The 7,500-nt window shown below is 54.6% G+C and overlaps 1 non-coding gene across 1 annotated transcript; it reads left to right on the top strand.

The window, feature by feature from the left end:
* Positions 1-5,553: 5,553 nt before the first annotated feature.
* LOC124762530 lies at positions 5,554-7,461 on the top strand. The gene has a single exon (XR_007012519.1). It is a non-coding gene; the product is annotated as a small subunit ribosomal RNA (ribosomal RNA).
* Positions 7,462-7,500: the final 39 nt, after the last annotated feature.

Below are 7,500 nucleotides of genomic sequence, written 5' to 3'. Positions count from 1 at the left end.
CGCATCTCTGGGCGTATCGGTCTGGGCGGGCGCGCCGCACCAGGGCGCTGCAGTGGGTGCGGCGGCCTGGGGCGTATCGGTTGGCGTGGGCGCTGCGATGGGTGCCGCCGCCGTGCGCGCGGGGAGGCGGCGCCGGCCGGCCGGGCGCCGTGTGTACCGCCGCGCTATAGCGTATCGCTTTGGCGGCCGCCGCCGGGTGCCGCGGTGGGTGCCGGACGGTCGATGCCGGCCCACCGGCCGGGGCGTCGCGCGGAGGCGGCGGCGTCGGGCGGGTGCTGTGCGGCGGTCGCGGTGCCCGGCGGGGTCTGGTACGTTGTCGCCGTCCCCCCCGCCTCCGTCCGGTGAACGCCAATCCCCCTAACCGATGGATGTGAAATAAAATATAATAACACATGATGCTCCGCAAGAAAATAGACTTGGGATAGGGTGTGTCGTTGGCAAGTCCCCGGGGCGGTTAGTGTGTGTGGTGATAAGTCTGTAGGGGGGGGGGGCGAGGTATTAGGAAATAGATAGATAGATAGTGGTGCCGTGGGTGTCGACAGTAGACATAGCACACTGCCACCTACAGGGATCCGACGGAACTACGCCACCCATGCCGGCAAAACAGTATCGCCATCTATGAAAATAGGGCGAAAGCACATGCAATACCGCCATCTATGCGCATCTGACAACACTACGTCCGCACCACAAAACATACCGCCATCTGTAGGTCTCCCGCAACATGACCTCCTGCAACGACGCCACCGCCATCTATGAGACGCCAAGCCGACTAAGACAGCGATGGCGCCACAGTGCCCGCCTTTCGACGCCACCCACAAAGCCTGCAGCCTCTGTCGACATAGCACCCATTCTCCAGTGGCTCTGCCGCACGAAGCCGTGGACCGGCAATGACTCCACCCGCACCCGTTCGTGGACCACCCCAACCGCCAAACGCGCACCTCCAGCGGATGAACGGCGGACGTTTCCCGCACTCGTAAAGTGCAATCCACCCCTATAACTTGCGTTTCATGAAGAGTTATTTCCAATATGGCGACATTCCCGCTGTCCCTATACATGAGCCGCGACCTGTACCACTTACGAGCGAGAGACGCGATCGCGTTGCTCACTGTACGGCGTCCGATACCGAGCCATCAGCATGTCGGTCCCCATGCGCGTTGCACTTCGCACTCGCACTCGCAAAAAACGTGGGGCAAATATATTAACGCGGAAGAGTTATAACAGACCGAGCCCCACTGCATGGGGGGAGTCTTTGTCACTAATGTACACAGATAGAACATTGTGGACTGGAACCAGATTACCCGTACACACGGCGCTGATTAGTAATCAATGCAGAGCCATCAAACTACAGAAAATATATACAACTGTCCGTATACATGCTGAAAGAGTCTGCCCACAATGGGAACCACACGTCAGCCAGACACTCTGATCACGCACCACTCTCTGCTTCTAACAGGCGCACATACAATATGTAAGCACCAGCATGGAACAACATCCAGTGCATCCTCTCCGCCACATTACACAATCCACACTATCACAACCAGACCAGGAGGTCCATGCGGAAAATAGAATATCCCACCCTTTCGACATCCACCATTGCGCAGATAAGGCACCAACACCCACACATGTCCTATACAACGGTGCACCCAACATCACAATAGTACCTCCTGTCACAGCGCACAAACAATGACATGAGTCAAAGACACAGGTCTGACACAAGCATAGAATTGGAGCGCCGCCTCTAATAAGCCAAAGGTGCATCCTGACGTGACAAATCTCATCATGTCACAAGCATTCACTTACTATAATCACTATCAACGAACCTGCCGCCCCGCCCCCCCCCCCCCCCCACACCTTTCCTTACAACAACGTGTAACCTAACCTAACCCATGTTGTACCTTAACCTAACCCATGTTGTACCTTAACCTAACCCATGTTGTGCCTTAACCTAACCCATGTTGTGCCTTAACCTAACCCATGTTGTCCCCTAACCTAACCCAAGTTGTCCCCTAACCTAACCCATGTTGTCCCTTAACCTAACCCATGTTGTGCCTTAACCTAACCCATGTTGTGCCTTAACCTAACCCATGTTGTCCCCTAACCTAACCCATGTTGTCCCCTAACCTAACCCATGTTGTGCCTTAACCTAACCCATGTTGTCCCCTAACCTAACCCATGTTGTGCCTTAACCTAACCCATGTTGTCCCCTAACCTAACCCATGTTGTCCCCTAACCTAACCCATGTTGTCCCCTAACCTAACCCATGTTGTGCCTTAACCTAACCCATGTTGTGCCTTAACCTAACCCATGTTGTCCCCTAACCTAACCCAAGTTGTCCCCTAACCTAACCCATGTTGTCCCCTAACCTAACCCATGTTGTGCCTTAACCTAACCCATGTTGTGCCTTAACCTAACCCATGTTGTGCCTTAACCTAACCCATGTTGTCCCCTAACCTAACCCATGTTGTCCCCTAACCTAACCCATGTTGTGCCTTAACCTAACCCATGTTGTCCCCTAACCTAACCCATGTTGTGCCTTAACCTAACCCATGTTGTCCCCTAACCTAACCCATGTTGTCCCCTAACCTAACCCATGTTGTCCCCTAACCTAACCCATGTTGTGCCTTAACCTAACCCATGTTGTGCCTTAACCTAACCCATGTTGGTCCCCTAACCTAACCCATGTTGGTCCCCTAACCTAACCCATGTTGTCCCCTAACCTAACCCATGTTGTCCCCTAACCTAACCCATGTTGTCCCCTAACCTAACCCATGTTGTCCCCTAACCTAACCCATGTTGTCCCCTAACCTAACCCATGTTGTCCCCTAACCTAACCCATGTTGTCCCCTAACCTAACCCATGTTGTCCCCTAACCTAACCCATGTTGTGCCCTAACCTAACCCATGTTGTGCCCTAACCTAACCCATGTTGTGCCCTAACCTAACCCATGTTGTGCCTTAACCTAACCCATGTTGTCCCCTAACCTAACCCATGTTGTCCCCTAACCTAACCCATGTTGTCCCCTAACCTAACCCATGTTGTCCCCTAACCTAACCCATGTTGTCCCCTAACCTAACCCATGTTGTGCCTTAACCTAACCCATGTTGTCCCCTAACCTAACCCATGTTGTCCCCTAACCTAACCCATGTTGTCCCCTAACCTAACCCATGTTGTCCCCTAACCTAACCCATGTTGTCCCCTAACCTAACCCATGTTGTCCCCTAACCTAACCCATGTTGTCCCCTAACCTAACCCATGTTGTCCCCTAACCTAACCCATGTTGTGCCCTAACCTAACCCATGTTGTCCCTAACCTAACCCATGTTGTGCCTTAACCTAACCCATGTTGTGCCTTAACCTAACCCATGTTGTCCCCTAACCTAACCCATGTTGTCCCCTAACCTAACCCATGTTGTGCCTTAACCTAACCCATGTTGTGCCGTAACCTAACCCATGTTGTGCCTTAACCTAACCCATGTTGTGCCTTAACCTAACCCATGTTGTGCCTTAACCTAACCCATGTTGTGCCTTAACCTAACCCATGTTGTGCCTTAACCTAACCCACGTTGTCCCCTAACGTAACCCACGTTGTCCCCTAACGTAACCCACGTTGTCCCCTAACGTAACCCACGTTGTCCCCTAACGTAACCCACGTTGTCCCCTAACGTAACCCACGTTGTCCCCTAACGTAACCCACGTTGTCCCCTAACGTAACCCACGTTGTCGCCTATCGTAACCCACGTTGTCGCCTAAACCTGCTCTGTAATTGTTATACGACTCGTTCAATTAGTGTAGTGTTGCCCACCCGCAACCCTCGCAATATAGTTCGCTACTCGCACTGCCCGCTCCCCTGTGTATCGCTTCATGTTAAACACCTTGCAAGTCTTGCTGACTTTCCACATGCTCCTGCTGTACACTGTAATGTGGATGGCAGCAGGGCGTACATGCCGCCCCCCCCCCCCCCCACCTCTCCCCACGTCCCCACCTTGCCCCCTGCCTTCGCAAGGTGGTTGGTGACAAGTTTGCATGTTCAATGCCCTTCGCATGCGACGTACGCAGGCTACGTTGTGGTGCGGCCTGTGTCAACTGTCCGCTGATGTCGTACGCGTGAACCACAATCTGTACTGCACATTCGTCCTTATGTACTGAATGATACATCGTGGCACATGTGTGACCGTACAACGACTGCGCCCAAAAACGGCGGACCATACAGTGCAAATATTGTGCACGCAGCTACGTGTCGTCTCCCTATGAGAGCTGGATTGCAGTGTGGTACGCCATAGAGACGTGTGGGAGGAACGGACGCCGTGGATGGCGATCAGCATGAGCTGTCTGTTGATGTATTCGGACCTAGTCGTCTCTCCTCACACACCGTGATGGCATGGTGCAGCGCGTTCCATATCTGCGACATGCTACAGAAGCCGGTTGACAGTCGTTCGAGCAATGGACATCGCATACGTACGGGGGCCACCTTCCACGTATTGTCTAGGCGTGCACATTTTGTTGCGTGTATGTGGGCAGACGTAGTGTGGCGTGACACCTGACACAGGCATGCAATAATGGTTGAAGTTGCAAATGGCGATGGACGCCTACGTTTTCTGGTGAAGTTACGCAAATGAAGAAATGGTAACCCGTTGTGGTGCGGTTGTTCTCGCTAGGGGTGAATCGGTGATGGCGACGATAGGTTGAGGTACTAACCGGTTGTTCCAGCGATACCCACCATGCCGACGAAACTGAACGGCATCTGGGTGTGAAGCGATACGCGGCGGTGGCTGGGTGGGACCGTCCCCGGCCGGTGAGGGGGCGCCTCCCGGCGTGCTGGCCGCGCGGTGCGTGGGCGCACGCGCTACAGCCGGCTGGTGGGGGCGGCCAGTGGCAGGCGCGCCGGCCGACGGACGCGGCAGGCGTCGCAGCTGCGCGCCGGCGCACCCTGCGCGCGGCGCCGTGCGGCCAAAAGTAGGTCCTCGCGGGCCCGGTGCGAAGCGCGGTGGACATCTGCAGTGTGCTGGTCCGATTGAGGACTGTGTGCGTTGAGGATGCGCCGCCGCCCGGCGCTCGGCGCCGCGACGCCGTCTGCTGCTCGGTCGCCCCAGCGGTTCTCGCTGGTGGTTTGTATCGCAGCTGTGCGGATGTGTTGGCGTGTGCGCTGTGCTGGGAGAGTTCGCTTCGGCACCCAAGTGGGGCTTTTGTCCTTCTGTGGCGCTGGCGTTGGAGCTGCCGGTCACCGTAGGTGGCGCGTGTTGTCTCCCGCCGGCAATGCCACGACAGCACGCTCCCGGGCCTCTGTCGGCAGCGGCAAGCTCAGTTGGGAGCACGGGTGGTCGCACCGAAAGCGTCTACTCGCCTAACTCCGGGCGATTGCGCCTCTCTCGAACCCGACCAAGTACTTGGGACGGCGCTGCGCGCCGCCGGGACCTGAGAGGGTTTCGAGGTGTATTGTGCAGGGGAGCTCAGCCTCCTCCTGTTTGCAGAATGATTGAGCGGACGCTTGCGTGTTCGCGCGGGCCCCCGGGACACACTCCCGGGCGGCCGGCTGCTCAGCTCTAGTTGACGCAGCTCCCTGGTTGATCCTGCCAGTAGTCATATGCTTGTCTCAAAGATTAAGCCATGCATGTCTCAGTACAAGCCGCATTAAGGTGAAACCGCGAATGGCTCATTAAATCAGTTATGGTTCCTTAGATCGTACCCACGTTACTTGGATAACTGTGGTAATTCTAGAGCTAATACATGCAAACAGAGTCCCGACCAGAGATGGAAGGGACGCTTTTATTAGATCAAAACCAATCGGTCGGCTCGTCCGGTCCGTTTGCCTTGGTGACTCTGAATAACTTTGGGCTGATCGCACGGTCCTCGTACCGGCGACGCATCTTTCAAATGTCTGCCTTATCAACTGTCGATGGTAGGTTCTGCGCCTACCATGGTTGTAACGGGTAACGGGGAATCAGGGTTCGATTCCGGAGAGGGAGCCTGAGAAACGGCTACCACATCCAAGGAAGGCAGCAGGCGCGCAAATTACCCACTCCCGGCACGGGGAGGTAGTGACGAAAAATAACGATACGGGACTCATCCGAGGCCCCGTAATCGGAATGAGTACACTTTAAATCCTTTAACGAGTATCTATTGGAGGGCAAGTCTGGTGCCAGCAGCCGCGGTAATTCCAGCTCCAATAGCGTATATTAAAGTTGTTGCGGTTAAAAAAGCTCGTAGTTGGATTTGTGTCCCACGCTGTTGGTTCACCGCCCGTCGGTGTTTAACTGGCATGTATCGTGGGACGTCCTGCCGGTGGGGCGAGCCGAAGGCGTGCGACCGCCCCGTGCGTGCTCGTGCGTCCCGAGGCGGACCCCGTTGAAATCCTACCAGGGTGCTCTTTATTGAGTGTCTCGGTGGGCCGGCACGTTTACTTTGAACAAATTAGAGTGCTTAAAGCAGGCAAGCCCGCCTGAATACTGTGTGCATGGAATAATGGAATAGGACCTCGGTTCTATTTTGTTGGTTTTCGGAACCCGAGGTAATGATTAATAGGGACAGGCGGGGGCATTCGTATTGCGACGTTAGAGGTGAAATTCTTGATCGTCGCAAGACGAACAGAAGCGAAAGCATTTGCCAAGTATGTTTTCATTAATCAAGAACGAAAGTTAGAGGTTCGAAGGCGATCAGATACCGCCCTAGTTCTAACCATAAACGATGCCAGCCAGCGATCCGCCGCAGTTCCTCCGATGACTCGGCGGGCAGCCTCCGGGAAACCAAAGCTTTTGGGTTCCGGGGGAAGTATGGTTGCAAAGCTGAAACTTAAAGGAATTGACGGAAGGGCACCACCAGGAGTGGAGCCTGCGGCTTAATTTGACTCAACACGGGAAACCTCACCAGGCCCGGACACCGGAAGGATTGACAGATTGATAGCTCTTTCTTGATTCGGTGGGTGGTGGTGCATGGCCGTTCTTAGTTGGTGGAGCGATTTGTCTGGTTAATTCCGATAACGAACGAGACTCTAGCCTGCTAACTAGTCGCGTGACATCCTTCGTGCTGTCAGCGATTACTTTTCTTCTTAGAGGGACAGGCGGCTTCTAGCCGCACGAGATTGAGCAATAACAGGTCTGTGATGCCCTTAGATGTTCTGGGCCGCACGCGCGCTACACTGAAGGAATCAGCGTGTCTTCCTAGGCCGAAAGGTCGGGGTAACCCGCTGAACCTCCTTCGTGCTAGGGATTGGGGCTTGCAATTGTTCCCCATGAACGAGGAATTCCAGTAAGCGCGAGTCATAAGCTCGCGTTGATTACGTCCCTGCCCTTTGTACACACCGCCCGTCGCTACTACCGATTGAATGATTTAGTGAGGTCTTCGGACTGGTACGCGGCATTGACTCTGTCGTTGCCGATGCTACCGGAAAGATGACCAAACTTGATCATTTAGAGGAAGTAAAAGTCGTAACAAGGTTTCCGTAGGTGAACCTGCGGAAGGATCATTACCGACTAGACTGCATGTCTTTCGATGTGCGTGTCGTGTC

The sequence above is a fragment of the Schistocerca piceifrons genome, unplaced genomic scaffold, assembly GCF_021461385.2.
Source record: "Schistocerca piceifrons isolate TAMUIC-IGC-003096 unplaced genomic scaffold, iqSchPice1.1 HiC_scaffold_601, whole genome shotgun sequence".
NCBI lineage: Eukaryota > Metazoa > Arthropoda > Insecta > Orthoptera > Acrididae > Schistocerca > Schistocerca piceifrons.
Note: the sequence above shows the minus strand (reverse complement) of the source record. Positions and strands in the feature narration are given on the sequence as shown.